At 43.2% G+C, this 23,007-nt stretch overlaps 1 long non-coding RNA gene and 1 pseudogene across 3 annotated transcripts in view; both read right to left on the bottom strand.

Moving 5' to 3' along the window:
• Positions 1-22,469, bottom strand: part of LOC306653901 — a 31,949-nt gene extending 9,480 nt beyond the window's left edge. The window contains exon 1 of one of the 2 annotated variants that reach the window (XR_013761813.1): positions 22,137-22,469. This is a non-coding gene — a long non-coding RNA (uncharacterized lncRNA). Of the gene's footprint in view, positions 1-6,711; positions 6,824-22,136 lie in introns of those variants that run through there. The other variant, XR_013761814.1, reaches the window with a different exon arrangement.
• LOC306653740 (transmembrane protein 128-like) lies at positions 10,133-13,769 on the bottom strand (annotated as a pseudogene). Its single transcript has 3 exons — positions 13,724-13,769; positions 10,492-10,740; positions 10,133-10,402 (listed from the first exon to the last, which is right to left on the bottom strand). The product of its transcript is annotated as a transmembrane protein 128-like (transcript).
• Positions 22,470-23,007: the final 538 nt, after the last annotated feature.

Raw genomic sequence — 23,007 nt, 5'->3', positions numbered from 1 at the left:
TCTCTCACAGCCTTTAAAATTCTGTCTTTATTTTGTATGTTAGGTATTTTCATTATAATGTGCCTTGGTGTGGGTCTGTTGTAATTTTGTGTATTTGGAGTCCTGTAAGCCTCTTGAACTTGATTTTCCATTTCATTCTTCAGATTTGGGAAATTTTCTGATATTATTTCATTGAATAGGTTGTTCATTCCTTTGGCTTGTTTCTCTAGGCCTTCCTCAATCCCAATAATTCTTAAATTTGGCCTTTTCATGATATCCCATAGTTCTTGTAGATTCTGTTCATGATTTCTTACTATCTTCTCTGTTTGTTCAGCTTTGTTTTCAAGGTTAAATATTTTGTCTTCAATGTCTGAGGTTCTGTCTTCCAGGTGTTCTATCCTATTGGATATGCTTTCTATGGAGTTCTTAATTTGGTTTATTGTTTCCTTCATGTCAAGGATTTCTGTTTGGTTTTTTTTCAATATCTCTAACTCTTTATTGAAATGATCTTTTGCTTCCTGTATTTGCTCTTTTAACTGTCGATTGGTGCGATCAATCAATGCTTGCATTTGCTCTTTCATCTCATCATTCAATGCTTGCATTTGCTCTTTCATCTCCTCGTTTGCTTCTCTGATCATTTTAATTATGTACATTCTGAACTCCTTTTCTGTCATTTCTTCTGCCATGCTGTCATTGGGTTTTATTGATGTAACATCTAGATTTGTTTGCAGCATTTTCTTTCCTTGTTTTCTCATGTTGTTCAGATATCAGTGGACTGCTGAGATATTGCAGATTTCCTCTGTTGATTTACAATGACCCTGAAGATTTCTATATATATCCCCTCTTAGCCTTCAGTAGGCTGAAGTCTTGGAGGAGGTTGATAATGCAGTGCTCCACAAGGAAGCTGCCTCTCTAGGAGTGGTGGCCTTCAGGTGGGGTATATTCCCTGCTAGTGGGCAGAGGTGCCTCCACTTGTTGACCAATGGTCATCCAAAGGGGACCTAGGCTGTGGGCTGAGGCAAGGCCTGTTTGGGCCTGAGCCTCTGGTTTTACCGTCCTTGTGGGAAACCTCACCCAGCAGGGAAGACTCACCCGGTGGGGAGGTCTCGCTGGTCAGTTTCCTCCTAGAGGTTCCCCTCAATTTACAGCTACTGCCTGGGCTGGGCTGCCTTCCTCTGCAAAGTTTCCAGGGGCCCGGCCCTACCTCCTGGGCCTGGGAGCCTCACCCTTCGCAGATGAATCTCCTTAGGCTGCCCCTCCTCAGAGAATTTGCCCATAGGCCTGGAACCTTCGCTCCTCCCTAAGCCTGTCTCTGTGCGGCTCTTCCACCCAGAAGCCTCCTAGATTCTGGGACCCTGTTCTGCACCTAATCGCCTGGCTGCATGGCCCCTCCTCTGAGCAGCCACCTGTGGCCCCGAACAATCGCTCTGAGTCCCAGAGACCCGCCACAGGCCTCTTCCTCCAGACAGCTGCCCAGTATGCCGGTGCGGTCACTAGGAGTCCAAGAAACTCACTTCGTGCCTCCTCCTCCCACCAACCACCCGTAGCCCGGGGCAATCAATCACTCCGAGTCGAAGTGACCCTGCCCGTTCCTCCTCCTTCTCCAGATAACCCCCCGGGTGTTCAGGAGCAGTCCCTCTGAGTGGCTCTGAATCCACGTGACCCGCTGCACGGGTCCTCTGGGCAACCGCCCGGAGCTCTGGTGTGGTCCCTCAAGACCAAGCGTCCCACCACGCTTCTCCTCCAGGCAGCCCCCCTGTGTTCAGGAGCTGTCACTTTAAGACCGAACAACTCACCACTCGCCTTCTCCTCTGAGCCGCCGCCTGGAGCGCTAATGCAGTCACTGCGAGTCCAAAGGACCCGCCGCGCTCCTCCTCCTACTCCTCCTACTCCTCCGGGCAGGCCCCGGGGTTCAGAAGTGGTCAGGGTCCAAACAGCTCGCCACGCAGCCCCTTCTCTGGCAACCGCCTGTAGTTCCCGTATAGTCGCCCGAATCCAAGCGGCTGCTCCTCTTCCTCCTTGTCCTCAGGGCAGGCCCCGGTGTTCAGAAGCGTCGTTCTGATTCCAAACAGCTCGCCGCGCGGCTTCTCCTCTGGCAACTGCCTGCAGCTCTGTCGCAGTCTCTCCGAATCCAAGTGGCCACGCTCCTCTCCTCCTCCTCAGGGCAGGCCCCGGTGTCCTGAGTCCACACAGTTCTCCCCGCCACTCCTCCCCCGGACAGCCGTCGGAGCCCCAGTGGCTGCTCCGAGTCCCAGCGCTGTGCCGAGCGGCCTCCTCTACGGCGCTCCAGCGGGGGGAGGGGCGTCTCGCCGGCAGTTCTACTTCACAAAGTTTCCTGCGTTCCGGGACCCCCGTCCCATCCGGGATGCCCCCCCAGGGGGTGAGAGTCACCCGGCTACTTTGAGTTGGTCCCAAGCGTCTCAATATCTCCTCTCTTGAATCCTGAGTTCTGGAGCAACACGTAATGCAGCCACCCTCTAGGCCGCCATCTTGAAAAACCTTGTTTCCAACTTTCTATCTTTAGTTTGTTTTCTGTTATTAATATAGAATACCTGAGACTTGGTGATTTAGAAAGAAAATAAATTTACTATGGTTCATGGACATGGAAACTGGGAAATCCAAAGGGTATTGCCAGCATCTGCTTGGCTTCTGTTGAGAACCTCATGGCAAAAGGGCAAATAGGTGCATGTAGAAGAGAGAAGAAAAGGGAAACTCTCATGATAGCTTTCCCATGCCCGTGGAAAAAGCATTAACCTATTCCCGAGGTTCTGCCCCATGACCCAAAGCCCTTCCACTAGGCCTCACTTTCCAACACTGCCACATTGAGCAATTAAGATGCAACATGAATTTTGAGTACAAACCATATTTAAACCATGACAAATAAAAATGACAAATATTCAGATGTATTATGATGAACAGGAGAATGAATGGTTTGTATAACAGTGTGTTTATTCTACCAGCAGGATATATATCTTTCTTATCTTACTGTAAGAGGAAAATTCTCTCCTGTTTTCCACCAGACTGAGATAATTGGTGTAGTCTGGACATGAACACTGGGATCATAGTGGCCTGGACTTGATTCTCAACCCCAACACATTTAGATTAATAGAAGTTATGTGATTGACATAACAGTTTCTCCATCTACAATGTGAGTTATATTAATACCCACGTTGCAAATGTTGAATACACGAAGCACTTAGCCTAGTGCCTGGCACACAGTACCTGCAAAAGAAATGTTGGCTATTATTATTAAGCTTAGACTTCCTTTTCTCCCCCTGAAGGGTAAAAATCATTGACTTCATTGTGGACTTTAAAACTTTTTGTCAAATATTTATTTAATCTACTTGAAATAAATTCTTATGATTGGGTAAGCTTCTAACCTTCATTTATCTACCCTAAATTCATTCACCCTGCAAATACTTATGTAAAGTGACTACTGTAATCTAGGAACTCTTATAAGGACTGAGGGGACAGCTGGAAACCCTCCTCTCATAAAGCTCACTTCTAGTAGTGGGAACTGGAAGTAAAGAAGATAAAGAGAAATACCTTGTATATAATATGGATAGTGGTGTGAAGAAGAAAGGGTGTAGGATCTGCAAAATAAACACAATATATGCTAAATAAATACTGGCTTTTGTTTTAGGCAGCTCATTGATGGAGCTGGGGCTTGAAAGAAGGAGGTTAATTTTTAAAAAATTCCCAGTCCTTCTTACTGCTAATTCCCAACTTGCTGTTTTACTCTCCTGAAGGAAGATAAAAGAAGCAGATACAAATGAGGGGCAAATACAAAAGACAAGTCTGAATATTACGCGGTCATGGAAAGCGTTATTGAATTTTTCCCTGCAAGTGAACCATTTCCCAGAAAGTCTTTATTTTTGCTTCAACATTTTCAACTAAGCAGAAGAAAGCCTATATGCATTGGTTGAAATCCCTTCAAATCTCCAAATTGGGAATTTGCAAGGTTCAAAATTTTATATCTAGAATTTATGTATTTATTGACAATACAAAATTGAGATGGGCTAAATTCATTTTCCTCTTGGCATATATGAAAAGTTATAAAACATAAAAATAAATTTTGAGTCATGTGCACCTTTAAATGAATTGCCAATTTTTTTTTTTTTTTGTAAACTATTGTTTGGAAATAATTTCAAAGTTGCAAGAGTAAGAACAGTGCAAAGATCATCTATTGACCATTTACCCAGATTCATCTATTTTGGTTTGTATCTCTATGCCTTCCTCAATCCCAATAATTCTTAAATTTGGTCTTTTCATGATGTCCCATGGTTCTTGGAGATTCTGTTCATGATTTCTTACCATCTTCTCTGTTTGGGCGACTTTATTTTCAAGATTAAATATATTGTCTTCATTGTCTGAGGTTCTGTCTTCCAAGTGGTCTAGTCTTTTGGTGATGCTTTCCATTGAGCTTTTTATTTGGTTTATTATTTCCTTCATTTCAAGGATTTCCATTTGGTTTTTTTGAGAATCTCTATCTCTTTGTTGAAGTGATCTTTTGCTTCCTACAGTTGCTCTTTCAGCTTATTGGTATTATCATTCATTGCCTGCATTTGCTCTCTTATCTCATCCTTTGCTTCGTGAATCATCCTAATCATATGTAATCTGAAGCCCTTTTCTGACATTTCTTCTAACATACTGTCATTGGGTTCTATTAATATAGAATCTAGATTTGTTTGGATCATTTTCTTCCCTTGTTTTTTCATGTTGTTCATGTATCTTCCCCTCTAGCAGTGCAGATCTGGGGTATTGCAGATTTCCCCCTGCAGGCTTATAGTGGCCCTGTAGGTTTCCAAAACCCGTTCTTTAAGGGGAGATCAATATTAGCAGTGCCCAATTCAGACACTATGCAATCCTAGACCAAATAGCCCCTATGAGGACAATAACAAAATTGTCATAATAAACAGAATGAGTTAAAGTATTATCTTCGATAAAACAAACAGATTTGCAATAAGGTCTGCAGTTTCTAATGGAGGACAAAGAGGATGCAGAGGGATGTAGAATGTGGCTGTTAATGGGATAAGAAAAGAATATACAGAAGTTCTAGATAATAGAAAGGGTGAGAGTGTAATCAAAAGAAATTGGATGTTAGCATGCAAAAAAGGGAGAAAGAGACTCTGAGGGAACAGGTAAACAAAAGGAAAAGAGAGCAAGAAAAGTAAAGAAATAAAAACTTAAATTTTTTCTATAAGGAGAAAAAAGAAAATGTACAGTGTAACAGTCATATAGTAATGAAACCTCCCAGTCTTCAGCAGCCTGATGCATGAGAGGTACCTGACAGTGAGCTTCAAGCCTCCAGCAGGCATCTCAGGATGGGATTTGCCCCACCTAAAGATCGGAGCTCCAGCTTCCAGGATTATCCAAGATGGCTGCTCTGGCTTCGAAATGTGTTGGCAAATGGGGAGCTACAGCTCAGGGTGTGGACGTGGTCAGCTGGAGGTCCTGGAGACAGGATGCAGTTGGTCCGGCAGGGGTCCTGGAGGTCCGGTGTGTTTGGTGTGGCTGTGGGATCCTGGAGGCCGGGTGCAATCAGTCGGTCTGGGGTCCCGGTGATAGGGCACAGTCAGTTGGTCTGGGGGTCCTGGTGGCAGGGAGCAGTCAGTCGATGTGAGGGCCCCAGAGGCAGGGAGTGATCGCTCGGGCTGAGGGATCCTGCAGACGGGGCTCAGTCAGTCTGGCCAGGGGTCCTACGGAGCCTGGCTGTTGTTTCAAAATGGCGGCAGCCATGTGTAATCAAACCTGCAGGTACTGTGACAGTGAACTTCCAGGCAACAGCAGGCAGCTGGTGCTCCACTGGCAGTCGGAGATCAGTTTGCTGTCGTCGGACGATCGGGAGGTGAACCTTGTGCATTGGGTGATGGATAGGAGTAAGGCAGGTGATGGACAGGCGAGAGGCAGGCAAATGGCGGATGATAGGCGCCTGAGCAATCTGCACTCAAAAAAGGCGTTGATATGCTGGCAGACTGCAGGTGATCACAGCAGACAAATGGGGTAAAGAGCAGGAGATCGATAAGCAGCAATAACTGCCTCACCAAGAAACAGATATCCTCTGCTTGAAACCGGAGTTATGGAGCGACAAGGAACGCAGCCTCTCTCTAGTCCGCCATCTTGGATCCCTCCTCAGATTCATCTATTTTTAAGACTTTACCTCAGTTACTTTCCCTTTGTTTCTGTCTCTGCCTCTCTGTCTCTCATATCTTTTATTCTGAATGATTTGAGAGTAAATTTTATTCATCATAGTTCTCATTTCTAATTGCTTCTGTAACAGAAGGGTAATTACTTCTTAATAAAAGGATAATTCTCTTACATGATCACAGCATAATCGGCAATTTCATTAAACACTGATAAAATATACTTCAATCTACTATAAGTATTCCATCTTATCAATTTACCCAATAATATCTTTGTCTACATTTTTGAAGAATACAAACATCTTTTAATTGAACATTCCTGACTTGGGGTTTGTCTGAGATTTGTTCATAATTAGATTCAAGGTAGGTATTCTCTGTGGGAACACTACGTGGATGATGCTGTGTTCTTCTCAGCATGTCCCCTGTGGAGGCACACAATGCCTCTCCATACCAACTTTCTCTCTGTTTCTGTACTTGAACAAGAGCAACAACTAATTCCACAGACGGTGGCAGCATGAGGGGATATGACGTGAACTGGGAGCCCATTCAAGCAAACCCCAAATGAGAGCTTTCACAGGCTCACACTTACGGCCCAGAACCTTGATCTCCACCTACCTCTGAAGATGTCTCAATTGGAGGTGCTGTATAATTATATGGTCAGCAGCTCTTCTTCCTCATCTACAGGAACTGTAGGACTCCTGTGCTCAGGGCTAGTGATGAGCAGAGTGCATGCCAATGACTGATTTTAATCATACTTCTGGCTGTGACTGATCTGTGAGTTCTGTTCCAAATCATAAATCGGGTACATAAAGAACACTGACCCTGGTTTTCTATTCAAGGAGTGTTCTGTTTTTTTCACTTTGCTGCAGGCAAGGTAGACAGAGACAGACTGATGTGAACCTGCAGGACTCTCCTCCCTGAGACACGCTCACAATGGGTGATTGTGGAAGTCGGGGAAGGACCTATGAGTATCTTTTTCTGTAACGTGGTGGGATGGCCTTTGTAAAGTCCCATCCATCTTTACACCCATCTCTCCATTGGTAGCATCATCTAACACTACTGTGTCACCAGTATCTTGTGGGTTTTGTGCCAATGGTAAGAGACCTCTTCCAAGAGGGCATGAAAAGGCCACATAACACAGAGAGTTAGAACAGAGTTAAACTAAATTCAAATCCTGGCTCCCACTTACTTTGGATAAGTCACTAATCATCCCTGAGCATCTGTCTCCTCATTTTTAAAGTGGGGATAAAAACAGCACTATCCTTACGGGGTTCTTGATAGGATTCCATGAATTATCCATTGCTTAGAATCAATGACTGATATTTAGGAAACGCTGTGTGAAGTTTGGTAAATAGACCAATGAAACACTCACCCAATATGTTATATGCACTGCCAAGGTGAGTATCAGAATCACCCACTTTAGTACCAAATTCACTGAGCATAAAATATTTAATATTGCTAATGGATACTCTCAAAGACCCCTGAGTTTAGTAGTATTATATTCATCTTTTACAAATGCAGAAACTGAGGCACAGAAGAGTTAAGCAACTTGTCTAAGCCCACACAGCCAATAAGTGGCAAATAGAGAATTTGGAAGGAAGCAAGACTAGGGCCAGGTATGCCAGATGATGAAGCCCCTGGTTTCCCTGAACCTGGAAGCCATGTGCACCTCTGTCCATTTCCATCACACAAGCATTCTTTCCAGATGCTTTTAGGAGACAGCAGAGGAGCATGAAGGGACAGGGATCTCCAGGGCCGAAGCTGACTGTGGGAGTTTGGGTGAGTTCTGACTGGGGCTTGGAGTGCCCCACAGAGACTCAGCTAGATTGAGGAGGAAGAAGAACAAGAGGGAAGGAAGGCCTCTGGATTGCCCTGATACTTTCTTCTCTAGCTCTGTTTCCTCCCTCTTTCCACTTTACAGCATATGCTTGGTCTTAACCTCTTTGTGGGTCCCTCGTCTCTTCATCTCATTTACTTCTTTCTGTACAAAAAAATTGTTTCTTTCCAGCATCACTTTTTGCTTTCGCACTTATTTGTGAGCAATCCATTCTTAGTGCATAAATCTTATAAGTCTATTAAAATGACAAAGAAATTTCAAAATCACTGTTCATTTTGCTACCCTGTGGTAATGTTTACATGTATGTCCTTGTAGTCCTTTTTTGTGTGCATGTATATTTTTAAATAGCGGAAAATCCTGTGACTATTTAAAATTTTAACATGTAAGACACTTTCTTGTAGTCCTAAATATTGCATAAAACTTCATAGATCAACAGACTACTCTGATAATTAATTACCAGTGATTGGGCACCTTGGTGGTTCTAGATTCTCCCTATTTAATAAATTATTTCACTAGTATTAGTTCCATGAGTAACTAGTTCCTTGAGTATTTCTTTATGCCTTGGGAAAGACAATGGAAATAAACATGATCAGTCTTTTTACAAGATTTGGGTTATATTTGCACCAGCAGAGTATGGGTCAGCCTGTTTCCCCTCATCCTGACCCTCGCCTGAGCTGGTCCAGATGGTAAGTCAGAGGAGCCTGTGAGATGCTGGAAGCTCATGCAGGTGTAGTGCCGTAATTAATGTGTAGGCTCATCAGACACAGATGTGAAACCTGACTCTGTCACTTGCTAACTGTGTGACTTTGGTAGGTTACTCTGTCTCTCTGAAACTCACAATCACATGTACAAATGCGTACAACCCACTGGTACCATAAGAATTAAGTGAGCAAACGGATAGGTCTGTTTTCTTTATTCTTTTTTTTTTTTTAACATGGTTTCAAGTAGATTTCTTATCAATAGTTAATATTAACAACTCCCAGAGTAGGGAATGAAGAAAAATGCAATTAGACTTTAAAAAAAATTTATCATACTTTTGAGTAATTTTGTGTTGGTTCAATTTGTTTTTGCAAGTATTTTCAAGCTGATTCCCTTTAAAATTTTCTATTTTTAATCGTCAAGCCAGAATTGCATATATTTGTGGTGTACGTACGATGTGAAGTTTTGATATGTGTATACATGTGGAAAGATTAAATCAAGATAATTAAACAATCCATCACTCCCTACACTTATCTTTTTCATGTGGTGAAAACATTTAAATCTACATTTTAGTAATTTTGAAATATACAATGCATTACTATTTGTTAAAGTCATGATTCTGTGCAAAAGGTCACTAAAACTTTTTTTTTTTTTTGCAAGTGAAAGACATCTTATTCTGCTTTCAACAACAGATCGCCCACGTTATAGCTTTTCCCAGCAGCCCACCTGTTTGGCAGGAATGAGGACACCCTGAAAACTTTCCCATTATCCACCGGCAAGATGGGCATCTAACTATTTAAATTTCCACATTCTCGGGGTTAGTGTTAGGGTTAGGGTTAGGTTTAGGGTTAGGGATAAGGAGGGTGGTAAGAATGGAGGAAGGAAGGACTGTATAGAGGGAAAAGAGGGGTGGGAGGGGTGGGGGGAAGGGAAAAAAATAACAGAATGAATCAAACAATATTGCCCTATGTAAATTTATGATTTTTAATTAAAAAAATAAATAATAAAAAAAGAAAAAAGGAAAAAAGAGATAACTACTTAATAATTTTTCTGAGAATTGGATTTATATTCTCAACTAATACTAAAAAAAGCCTACAAAGGATTAAATCCAGAGAAACCAATCAAAGAACAGAAGTGCAACTTAAACAGTTGATTTAATTTGAGATATTGAAGTCTTATATCCATTATAGTATAGATCGTTTAAGGATAGAACCACAAATATCATACTTTGATGTTAAATGAAAATATTTTTAATAACTATACTCCATAGAATTATTGATATTTGAGATACTGTCATAGTATTTTAACAAACTGTAAAAAAATTAAATATTTATAGATGCAGAATGTATCAGCATTACCCAAAGGTGTTATATTCTGTTTAAATAGTTTCTTTAAATATTAATAGACAATATAGAAATTGTATTCTTCTGGGTCAAATTTGCCCAGGAGTAATTTGTCTGTTTAAAAAAAAAATCCACATTCTCAAATCTTTGGAAGTCCTCCAAGGAGTGAGGTGAACGTTACAACTCCCATAGACTGGGTAAACAATAAAAACGCAGTGAAAAATGACCACACATTCCATAAGGCAACGTTGAAGCTGCAATAAAACTCACAGTTGTAACAGGTATCAACGTTGGATACTTGACATCATGCTCTTCAATTCCATGATACCATAGGTAGACTATGCAGTAAAAGACAATTGACAAGCTGACAAGCAACAAGGCCCCCCCCAAAAAGACCGATATCTTTTATTCTTCTTTGTATCATCAGCACCTCCAGGATGATGTCGCATGGAGACCTGGAGCTTATTAAATGTTTGAAGAATTCAACTACTAGTGTGAAAGGTTTCTTTAAAGATTTTAAAGAAATCAACATAATAGGTCATAACAATGGATGTCAAAATCCAGAACTCAGAATGGATATTAAGTCTTGGAAGAGGTTTCTCCCTTTTCTCCACAGCTGTAGAAGTTCCCCAGGCTGCATGGCCCTTGAAGTCCAACCGGGTCTTGGCATCCCACACCAGCAGGTACTGCAGCTGCTTGCCGGCCTGCACAATATCTGAAACTTTTTCCTGTTGTCTTCCTGAAATGTTGTGCCCTTTGACCAACAGCTCTTCGAATTTCCCATGCACCCCCTACTCCACCTCTGGTAACCACCATTTTATTCTCTTCTTCTATAAGTTTTATTTATTTATTTTTCATATTTTTATTGGTGCATTATACTTGTACATAATGATGGGATTTGCTATTACATGTTTGCACAATCACACAATGTAACAATATAATCTGACCAATATCATTCCCCAGTATGTCCCCTTTCCTTCCTCTCCTCCCACCCCCTGGTCCTTTCTGCTATTCTACAGATCTCCCTTGGATTTTCATGAGAGTCTCAATCTCCTGCACCTTACTTTTTTTTTTTTTTCCTTTCTACCTTCCACATATGAAAGGAAACATATGACCCTTAACTTTCTGAGTTTGGCTTATTTCATTTAATATAATGTTCTCAAGCTCCACACAGTTTCCTACAAAAGACATAATTTCATTCTTCTTTATGTCTGAGTAAAATTCCATTGTGTATATATACCACATTTTCTTCATCCATTCACGTGTTGAAAGACACTTAGGCTGTTTCCATAGTTTGGCTATTGTGAATTGTGCTGTGATGGACGTGGGTATGCATGGATCACTATAGCATGCTGACTTTAATTCTTTAGGATAAATACTGATGCATGGTATAGCTGGGTCGTGTGATGGTCCCATGCCCAGTCTTCTGAGGAACCTCCATACTGATTTGTAGATGGTTATATTTATTATGTACAATCCCACCAACAGTGTAAAAGTCTTCTTTTTCTCCACATCCTCTCCGACATTTATTACTGTTTGTATTCTTGATGTCTGCTGTTCTAACTGGAGTGAGGTAAAATCTCGGTGTACTTTTGATTTTCTTTTCCCTAATTGCCAATGATATTGAATATTTTCTCATATATTTCATGGTCATTGGTATTTCTTCTTTTGAGAAGTGTCTGTTTAATTCATTTGCCCACTTACTAATTGGGTTATTTGGGGGTTTTTGGTATTAAGTTTTTTGATTTTTTAAAATATATTCTAGATATTAATCTTCTGTCCAAAGAGTAGCTAGCAAAGATTTTCTCCCATTCTGCTGGTTCTCTCTTCACATTCTTAATTGTTTCTGTTGTTGTGCAGAAGCTTTTTAACCTGATACCATCCCATTTATTAACTCTCGGCATTATTTCCTGAGCTTTAGGGGTCTTACTGAGAAAGTTGTTGCTTGTGCCTAAACGCTGGGGTGTTGACCCTACGTTTTCTTCAGGATTCGCATAGTTTCTGGTCTACTGAGATTACTGTTTTTAAGATGGAGAAACCGGAGGTCAGTGTGGTTGGAGAACAGAGGAGGGTGGATCTAGTTGAGGCTGGACAGGTCCAGACTTTGGTGGGGGAATCATTTTTTATTAAATCTTTTTAGTTATGTATAACATTAGGATTCATTTTGGCATAATTATAAAATCATGGAATATCATTCGCTCTAATTCAGTCCCCAGTACTTCCCTTTTTCCTCCTCTCCTTCTCCACTTCCCTTCCATCTACTCTACTGATCTTTCTACTATTTGCTTCTCGGAGGTCCAAACCCTCCTCTTCACGAGGACAACCTGGAAGTTGGGTATTCCTTCCTTATTCTGTGGTGAAAGGTCCAGGGTAGGGTCCGGGCCTGAGTATGCCTCAGCTATTCCTATCACTCAGCACAGATGTTTATTAGATGCCTGGTGGGTTGAGCCTCCTGATCGATCTGACTTTCTCCAAGAGGGAACTGACTCGTGGACAGGTGTTTGCTCAATGCTTTGGTGGATGCAGGGAGAGTCTGCAGTCTCTCTTTCTGACACGTGCTCCCAGCCCTAATGGTCAGCCTGTAGGCTCATCAAACACCACCTCTGTCAGAAGACCTGCCTTAACTCCTTTATACCAGGGGACATTCTAATTACATTGTGCCAAAAGGATTTTATTGACAAATCAAATCTTGGCAGAGACCTCAGACACCCAACTCAATCTTTGCATTTCAAATAATTTACTGTAGTTCATGAATCAGGCATCCTGGGTGTGGGAGGAGGAGACTGCTACCACAAGTAGGAGTAGAACACACCTGGCTGGATGGCGACACCCACCTGTGAGTTTCAGGTGCAGCCAGAGCATGAAAATGAGGCAGAAGCTTCCCAACACCCTGGGGTGTGAGGAGAGGATCCTTCTAGAATCCTCTCATTTTATTCGCATGGAGGAAGGAGCATGTCTGGGGCACAGGAGAACAAAATGCAAAGCACTGGCAACCTGAGGTTGTGTTTGGCCTCCAACAGCCCCATCTGGGACCCTCTGCAGGCTGGAACTTGACATTTAGAGATACCAGAACCTGTAGATTCCCAGCTGCTTCCTCCGCTGCCTCCACGGGATTCATGGCCTTCAGGAGTCCCCACTCCATCCAACATGGGGACACTCAGGTGCTTCCACGGGAGGCAGAGCAGTCACCACCAGGAAGGAGTGACTGCACTCCTTCCAGCAACCAGCATCTGGGCCCAGCTTCTGGGCTCTCTGGGGCGTGAAGGGTGTCCCGAGGGCGCCCTCCCACACCAGTCAGTGTGTAACTCTCACGGAAACACTTCCAGGAAAATCCATGCTCAAGGTCCGGAGCCAGTGAGCGGGGACAGGTCAGCCTAGCACTTCCCTCAGCCTTGGCCTGGAAAGACGCTGGTAAGCGAGGCTGTCCCAGGCAAACAAAGAAGGCTCTTGGAGAGGAAATAGCCCTACTACCCAGCTACTGCAGTGATGTCTGCCTTGCTGCTTGGTCCTGATGTCTTTGCTAAGGTCCCCTTGTCCCAGGGCAGCTCTTGTCAGATGGAGATGAGTCTGAAATACCTGGGCTTTGGATGCTGGTGAGGCGGGTCAGAGGTGTGGTCCTGGGGAGGAGGTTTCCTCCTCTGCTGCCTCCACTTTGAGCGGCCCAGCACGAGGCACTGGACTGGAGCCTGGGGCTGCACGGCTGCTCTGGCAGGGCCGCCTACCTGCCTGAAGTCCTGCACATTTGATGCCACGCCCGGGTGGCTGCATGTCACCCAACCCTGGATCTAGCCCCAGGATCATTTCACAGGAGCTGTGATTTCTCCCAGTAGGAGATTGATTTCCACGAACAACGGGATACAGGAAGACCCAAAGTCACCCTATGCCATACACGTAACTTCAGCAGGAAGCACCTCTTTCACTGGCCCTTGGTCTTCCTCTGAGTCAAAAGAGAAGAGAATGTGAGCACAAAGCCAAGGGTTTGGGAACAGTGAGGAACGTTCAGGTAGCAGAGGCACTGGGGTCACAGATCCCAACCCCCAATTCAGGCTCCACAGTGGGGGGTGGATTCGATGAGGTTTGAGGTTCATGCAGGCGCTCACACGCACACCTCCAGTCTCCGAGAAGGTGTGCAAGTGAGCAAAGGGCCCAGAGGCAACTTCCTCCTCCAGTCCCAACAGAGCCCCTCACTCTCCTGTGGCTTTGGGCGTGCCACCTGCCTTTCCTGGACTCACTGTCCTCAGTGGAAAGAAACACTAATCTGAACTTGAGGAGACTGGGGGCAGCGGGGGAGGGGTGGGCCAGGAAAGCAGCCTTGGGGGCTCCCACCATGCTCCAGGCTCTGCCTCCACCTCTCTAATGCTTAGCCACTTCCTTCTGACTGCAGGGTGAGGAATGTTCTCCTTGGCATTGGGAGATGCTGCACATGAGCAATTTGCCCACTGGGAGAACTGGTTCAGTGAGCAGAGCAGCAGGAGCTGAGCCTGGTGGGGCCAGCAGGGCTGTGTGGGCACAGGGACAGAGCAGAGGAACAGGACTAGGAAGAGAGCGCAGCCCTGCACCAGGGAAGGGCGGGCACGTGCAGGGCTGCCCGGGGTCTCGGTGACCACAGCTGTGGGAGTAAAAGAGGCCAGGTGTCATTCCAGTTTATTTGACAGGGACAAGGGGTTCAGACAGTGGGGAGGGTCTGAGCATTGCGATGATGGTCTCCTGCTGTGGTCGGAGGTCCTTCAGCAAGGACTCTATCTAAATAGAGGGATGGGGGAACGGGAAGTGCAGCCCACCCGCCACCTCACAGCCTCATGCAAACGTTGCCACAGAAGGTTAAGCAGCATGTGTTCTTCTCTTGACACTTCTGGAAGTATGAACAGTGGTGGCTGCATAGATCAGCTCTGGGCCACTTCTTACACTTCTTGATTTCTAGAGCCCAGGGTGAATCTGTAGAGAAACAAGGGCAGGGTGGATGGAAGCAGCTGCCCAGAGAGCATCCTTCTCAAGCTTCCCTTTCTCTGAGCATCCAGGACCCAGGACCCACTCACGACACTCCTGGACTTTGCTCGGACCTTCCCTGGTGTCCCTCACCAAATCCTGGGAATCGGCAGTTCCTAAATCCTATGCCTTTCCTGACACGCCCCCTCCCCCCAGACACCAGCGTCTAGGCTGCCTGGGCCTCGGAACCACATTCACCAGGACCCGTCTTCACTATAGACGTGGCCTTGGTGAAGTCGCCCCTGCGGAGTCTACACTCTGACCCTGGGCGCTCAGAGAAGCCTAGACATCTTCTGAACCCCCTCACGCTCCAGGATTCGCAGAGGCAAAGAGGAAGATGAGCTTGCCCCTTGCCCCTCTCTCCTCTCCACGGTCAGTCTCCAGCATCCCTTCCCCTGCAGTGGCTTCCCTGCTGCGCCACCCTCCTGCTCCCTCCGATGGTAATTTTAACTCGGTTCGTTCCTATTTTTTCCACCCAATGCCTTTTTTTCTATACCTACAGCCACCCCCATGAATAGCTCCGTCTGTTCATTTCTCACAAACGTGCATATATCAAAGAACCATTGTCTGGTTGGCCCATTCGATTCTTGACCCCGATGCCCCTTTCACCATGACACGTGTCTCTGGACCTTTGGGACGGAAGGGTCAAGGTGCAGGTCCTTCCTCCACCCCATCACTGTTCCCAGGGTTGGGTCACAGGGCTGGAAGAGCCCAGAGCCTGCACGGTGCTGTGGTCAGTGCTGGGTGTGCAAAGAGGACCCATGTCCTGGGTCTTCCCAAGCCTCGTCCCTTCGTGCCCCCTCCCCGTATACCCACACGGCCCATCACCTACTTGGAAGCCACTTGTGTTTGGGGTACCCTCCCTGGGCCTCCAGCAGCAGCACACACAGGAGCAGGGTGAGCATCAGAGCCTGGGATGGCCTCGCTCTGAGCAGAGCCATGGTCTCAGTCCAGCCAGGATTTCACAGGCAGAGCTGCGAGAGGACGATCCACAGGCAGAGTGTGCTCAGCTCCTGGCTGTCCCTGCTGGCGAGCCAGGAGGAGCAAGGGTGTCCTGTTTCCTCCTCTCTGCCTGCCCCTTGCCCTGTCCTGTCATTCGGAGCTGGGCTCCTGCGGGATGCAGCCTCCTCTCCCATAAGCAACCCTTTCTTCTTGCTAACGGAACTTATTTTATGAAATATGTAACTTATTTCTGTTGTCTGAATAAAATTCTTACAGAAAGAAGAAATGAAAAATAAAATTTAAAGGATTTTCATTTTCCTACTTAAAATCAACCCCTGTGTCACTGTATCACGTTTTGGTTTCTCTGTGCATTGAGCATGAACAATCCTCTTTTGTCCCCCATGTTTTTCACCAACCGTCTCTGTTACCTATCTTTTGCCGCTCTTTAGAATCTAGGAAATATTTCCCAAAACATGATTTCCATAATTGTCCAGCTTTCACTCAAAATGCAAGTACTGTCAATTTTTTATGTTTTACTAATTCATGAAATTTTACAATATGTCATATTGAGCATTTTCATTCAGAAATTCTTAATTTGGTTTAGTAAAAGAGGTAGAATTCCTGGATGGAAAAGTAAGCTGGTATTTCACAAATGTATATACAGGCCGAGGATCCTTAATTTGAAAATCTGAAACCTTTTGAGCGTCAGCATGACATCCCAAGGAAAAATTCATAATCTGATCTTGTGATGAGTGAGTTAGCATGCAGGTACACTACAAAGGTCCACTACAAAGATTGAACAAAATTAAAATTACTTCAGGCTTTGAGTATAAAGTGTGTATGAAATATAAATAAATAAATTTCATGTTTAGACTTTAGTTCCATCCCCAGGATACCACAGACACACACACACAGGGGGAGAGAGAAGAAAAGAGAGAGTGCAATTTGACTTTCAAATAAACTATTTTTCTCTGCGGAGGATGCACATGCTAACTTCTTCAAATCATGGAAAATACTAGAGAATAAATGGAGCAAGACTGAGCAGCAGTCTTCTAACTATTTTCTGTAAGAAACTTGGGAAACATTTTTTGCTCTGGAACCTGTGTTGTGAATCTTGTCTTCAATATACTCAGCTTCGTAACACTGGGGAAATGCCATCATGACCTTCGTCACCCTGTCTGACAGCATGGAACCACACTGTGTTGAACTTTAGGTGCGAGTGTGAAATAGATGACATATGCTAGCACCATTATTTGCATACAGTAGGTGCTCAATGTCGTCTACTTTTTTCCCCGCCAGTATTGTTTCCCAGTCACACATCACAGCACCAGGGACCAGAACGTCCATGCATCTCTTCACCTCCACTGGATGAGATTTATAGCACTTGGAGAGAGATCCTGGAAGAAGACCCTTTTATCTGGGAGGCAAGAGGTTTAGATACTTATGAAAGCTGCTCTACAGATTCTATAATTGGTGGAGGAAGCAGAACTGGAAGTCAGAATTCAAAACCACCAGTCCAAACATTGACCATGAACTGGCCTTCTTCTCTTAGAGACTGCAAAATGTGAGGAAGTGGTAAGAGGTGAGGTTGGTTCTGTGACGGGTCTTTCCTCATCCCCATGTGACTGTGAGCCAATTATGACCTCATCTTTTTTTTTAAATTGTTTGTTCTATTTAGTTATACATGACAGCAGAATGCATTTTGATTCATTGTACACAAATGGAGTACAACTTTCCATTTCTCTGGCTGTACATGATGTAGATTCACACCATTCGTGTAAACATACATGTACATAGGGTAATGATGTCTGTCTCATTCCACCATCTTTCCTTCTCCACGCCCCTCCCCTCCCCTCACTTCCCTCTACACAATCCAAAGTTCCTCCATTCTTCCCTTACCCTCCCTGCCCCCATCCTCATTATGAATCAGCATCCATTTATCAGAGAAAACATTTGGCCTTTAGTTTTCAGGAATTGGCTTATCTCCCTTAGCCTGATATTCTCCAATTCCATCCATTTATTTGCAAATGCCATAATTTTATTCTTCTTTATGGTTGAGTAATATTCTATTGTGTATATATACCAAAGTTTCTTTATCCACTCATCTGTTGCAAGGTAGCTAGGTTGATTCCATAGCTTGGCTATTATGAATTCAGCTGCTATAAATATTGATGTGGCTTCATCACTATAGTATGATGATTTTAAGTTCTTTGGGTATAGGCCAAGGAGTGGGATAGCTGGGTTAAATGGTGGTTCCATTCCAGGTTTTCTTAGGAATCTCCATACTGCTTTCCAGTGTGATGGCACCAATTTGTAATTCCACCAGCAACGTGTGTGCCTTTTTCTCCAAATCCTTGCCAACGCCTATCGTTGCTTGTATTCTTGATAATAGACATTCTAATTGGAGTGAGAGAAAATCTTAGAGAAGTTTTGATTTGCACTTCTCTAATTATTAGAGATGTTGAACATTTTCTCATATTTTTGTTGATCGATTGTATTTCTTCTTCTGTGAAGTGTCTGCTCAGTTTCTTAGCCTATTTATTGATTGGGTTATTTATATTTTTGGTTTTAAATTCTTTGAGTTCTTTATAAATTCTGGAGGTAGTGTTGTATCTAAGGTGTGTGTGGTAAAAATTTTCTCCCACTCTGTAGGCTCTCTCTTCACATTACCAATTGTTTCCTTTGCTGAGAAAAAGCTTTTAAATTTGAATCCATCCTGTTTATTGATTCTTGTTTTTATTCTTGTGCTTTCAGAGACTTGTTAAGGAAGTCTGGTCCTAAGCTGATGTGATGAAGATTTGGGCCTACTTTTTCTTCTGTTTGGTGCAGGGTCTCTGGTCTAATTCCTAGGTCCTTGGTTCACTTTGAGTTGAGTTTTGTGCAGGGTGAGAGACAGAGGTTTAATTTCATTTCCCTGCATATGAATTTCCAGTTTTCCCAGCACCATTTGTTGAGGAGGCTGCCTTTTCTCCATTGTATGTTTTTTGTACCTTTGTCTAGTATGAAGTAACTGTACTTATGTGAGTTTGTCTCTGTGTCCTCTATTCTGTACCATTGGTCTATCTGCCTATCGGTGCCAATATCATCTGTTTTTGTTACTGTTGCTCTACAGTAGAGTTGAAGATCTGGTATTGTGATACCTCTGGCTTCACTCTTCCTATTAAGGATTGCTTTGGCTATTCTGGGACTCTTATTTTTCCAGATGAATTTCATGATTGCTTTCTCTATTTCTATGAGTTACATCATTGGGATTTCAATTATAATTGCATTGAATCTGTATAGTGCCTTTGGTAGTATGGCCATTTTGACAATATTAATTCTGCCTATCCAAGAACTTGTGAGATCTTTCCATCTTCTAAGTTTTTCTTTAACTTCTTTCTTTAGTGTTCTGTAGTTTTCATTGTAGAGGTCTTTCACCTCTTTTGTTCGATTGAGTTGCAAGTTTGGCTTTTTTTTTTTTTTTTTTTTTAGGCTATTGGGAATGGGGTAGTTTTCCTAGTTTCTCTTTCAGAGGATTCATCACATATGAATAGAAATGCATTAGATTTATGAGTGTTGATTTTATATCCTGCTATTTTGCCAAATTCATTTATTAGTTCTAGAAATTTTCTGGTGGAATTTTTTGGATCTTCTAAATATAGGATCATATCATCAGCAAATAGCAATAGTTTGAGTTCTTCTTTTCCTAATGGTATCCCTTTAATTTCTTTGGTCTGTCTATTTGCTCTGGCTAGTGATTCAAGGATGATGTTGAATAGAAGTGGTGAGAGAGGGCATCCCTGCCTTGTTCCAGTTTTTAGGGGGAATGCTTTCGGTTTTTCTCCATTTAGAATGATGTTGGCCGTGGGCTTAGCATAGATAGCCTTTACAATGTTGAGGTATATTCCTACTATTCTCATTTTTTCTAGTGTTTTGAGCATGAAGGGGTGCTGTATTTTATCAAATGCTTTTTCTGCATCTATTGAAATGATCATATGATTCTTAACTGGATGCCAACCAAGAATCTTATATCCAGCAAAACTAACCTTCAGATTTGAAGATGAAATAAAAACCTTCCATGATAAACATGAAAAGAATTTACAAATAGAAAGCCTGCACTAGAGAATATTCTCAGCAAAATATTCCATGATAAGGAAATGAAAAACAACAATGTAGGTCAACAAAGGGAGGAACTACACTAAAGGAAAAGCCAATCAAAGGAGAAACCAAGTCAAGTTGAAAGCCAAAAATAAGCCAAAATGACCAGGAATACAAATCATACCTCAATAATAACCCTGAATGTTGGTGGCCTAAACTCATTAATCAAAAGACACAGACTGGCAGATTGGGTTTTAAAAAAGACCCAACAATATGCTGCCTTCAAGAGACTCATCTCATAGGAAAATACATCCACAGACTGAAGGTGAAAGAAGGGGGAAAAACATACCACGCACATGGACTCAGTTAAAAAGCAGGGGTTTCCATCCTCACATCAGACCAAGTGCACTTCCAGTCAAAGTTAATCAGAAGGGATAAAGAAGGACATTTCATATGGCTTAAGAGAAACATAAATCAACAAGACATAACAACTGTAAATACTTATGCCCCAAACAATGGAGCATCTGTGTACATCAGACAAACTTTTCTCATTTCAGGAACCAAATAGACCACAACCCAATAATTCTGGGTGATTTTCACATACCTCTCTCACCACTGGACAGATTGTCCAAACAAAACTGAGCAAAGAAACCATAGAATTCAATAACACAATAATTTAGACTTAACAGACATATCTAGAATATTCCATCCACCAATGAGTGAATACACTTTTTTCTCATTACCACATGGATTTTCTCTAAAGTAGATCATATGATATGCCACAAAGAGACTTTAGCAGATACAAAAAAAAATTAGAGATACTACCTTGCATTTTATCAGATCATAATGGAATGAAATTAGAAATCAATGATAAAATAAAAAATAGAAATGACCTCATCTTTCAATCCGAATTCCTTCAGCCAGACAGCAGCTCTGCGCCCTGAGCAGCTCTTGACCTCTGCTGGCCCTCCCTCTCAGCTCCTTCCTCATCTGCCTCCTGTCCTCCACTTTCTTCATCCCAAGAACTCTGGGAGATCTTTACAAACTGTCTTTCAAATTGTTTTCTGGGTGTGACAGTTCTACTCGAAGGCACACGATCCTCACCCTTGAACTTGAGGTCAGCCATATAGGCCTCCCTGTATTCTAGGTAATGCTTAAATTCCTGTGATTAGCCATTTTTTTTTTTTTCCTTTTGGAGACCAGACCCCTTTCAAAATGCAAATAGCTGTCAGTCATTAGGACTCAGGGAAGAGTCAGGAATGGAGACCATGAGAGCAGACACCAACACACAACCTTGCAGTTAGCAGAAACACATTGACACATCACGGAATTTAAAATGTGCATGATGCACATACACATATATGGGAGATACAGTAATGGAGGGCATGGGAAGAAAGGGCTAATGGGTGCACACAACAAATATCTTAGAACTCAGATAGGAAGAGGAACCAACATGTGGTAATTTACATATGTAACATTCCCAAAAGCCAATGTGTAAAAGACTTGATTCCCAGGCCATGGTGCTATTAGGAGTTGGTGGAACCTTCAAGAGGTGGGGCTTAGTCTTTAGGTTCTTTAGGTCACTGAGAGCATGCATGCCCTTGAAGAAGATAGTGGGACCCCTCCCCCACTCTATCATGAGGTCAGTAGTTTTGCTCTATAACAAGCCCCTGCTATATGTGCTGCCTTACCCAAAGCAGCAAGAAAGTCAACCAGTCATGGATTGAAACCTCCAAAACTTTGAGGCAAAGATAAACCTTTTCTCTCTATAAATTGATTATCCCAAGTGTTTGTTACAGTGACAGGAAGCTGACTATACAAGGTGGTACCGATCGGCCAAGGGCTCAGGGCAAGTTTAGAGGAAGAAGTCATTGACCTTGAACTCTGTGGAGGAAATAGGCCCTTTAAGATCATCAGGATCTGAACCAGATACATCTAAAGACAGTGATTGCTCTGCATAGACATAATTTTCCTGCCATATAAACCAATGTCTTAGAAATACATAATTCATTTATTTTAGGTTAGGCACTCTTATTTGTTCCGTTGCTGTAACAAAATACCAGAGGTTAGATAACTCTATAAAGAAAAGATGTTTGGGGATGGGTGTGTAAATCAGTGTAAATTGCTTACCTAGCATGTACAAGGTCCTGAAACTGGAAAAAGGAAACAAAGTTTTTGTTTTGGAGGCTGAAATTCCAAGATTGGGCAGTTTCAACTGTTCAATCTCTGATGAGGCCCTCCTTGACTGCCTCTGATCAGAGTTTTCTTGGCACAGAAGTGAAAAGGGAAACCACTGTGTGCAGAAGGAGCCACAAGTGTGGGGTGGCCTCATTATATAACAACCTACTCATGAGAATTAACTCCCTTCATAAGACCAGCATTAACCCCTTCCAAGACAGTGCCCCAAGGACCTACCTACCTCCCACTTGGCCCACCTCTTAAAGTTTCTACCACTTCTTAACATTGTCATGCTGGGGAGTAAGCCTCTGGCACACGGTCCCTGGGAACAAACCACATCCAAAGCATTGTGGGCACATTTTCATCCTTATCAAAGATTCCTCCAGTTTACCCCCAGGCCTTTGTTCCCACGCCTCTGCACTCTGTGCTTTGTCTTTGTACTGGCTCATCCTCCTCAGCCCATGCTTGGAGTCCTGGCTTGTCCTTCTTGTCGCTCCACGCATCCAAAACAACGTGGGAAGAACAGCTGACATACAGACTTCTCCTGCCACTGTGTAAAATACTCCTGGAGACAGGGTTTAGAGAAGGGAGTCTGCTTCTTGAGGGTCCCTGACTCTTGTCCACTTGACTCTTTTCTAAAGATCTCCAAATTACATGGATGTGTGTCTGATATAATGCCCCGCCCTGATATTTGGTGAATGAATCTCTCTGCTCCTCAACCAACAAGCCTGTGCCAAGATCTTGCTGCTAGATTTGTTCATTTCATTTCCTTCATTTGCTAGGTGGTCACTGAGCTCTTCCAAAATCCTTCTGATTCCGTCTC

This window comes from Sciurus vulgaris (genome assembly GCF_902686455.1).
Source record: "Sciurus vulgaris genome assembly, chromosome: 2".
Lineage (NCBI taxonomy): Eukaryota > Metazoa > Chordata > Mammalia > Rodentia > Sciuridae > Sciurus > Sciurus vulgaris.
This window is presented reverse-complemented; position numbering and strand designations above follow the sequence as displayed.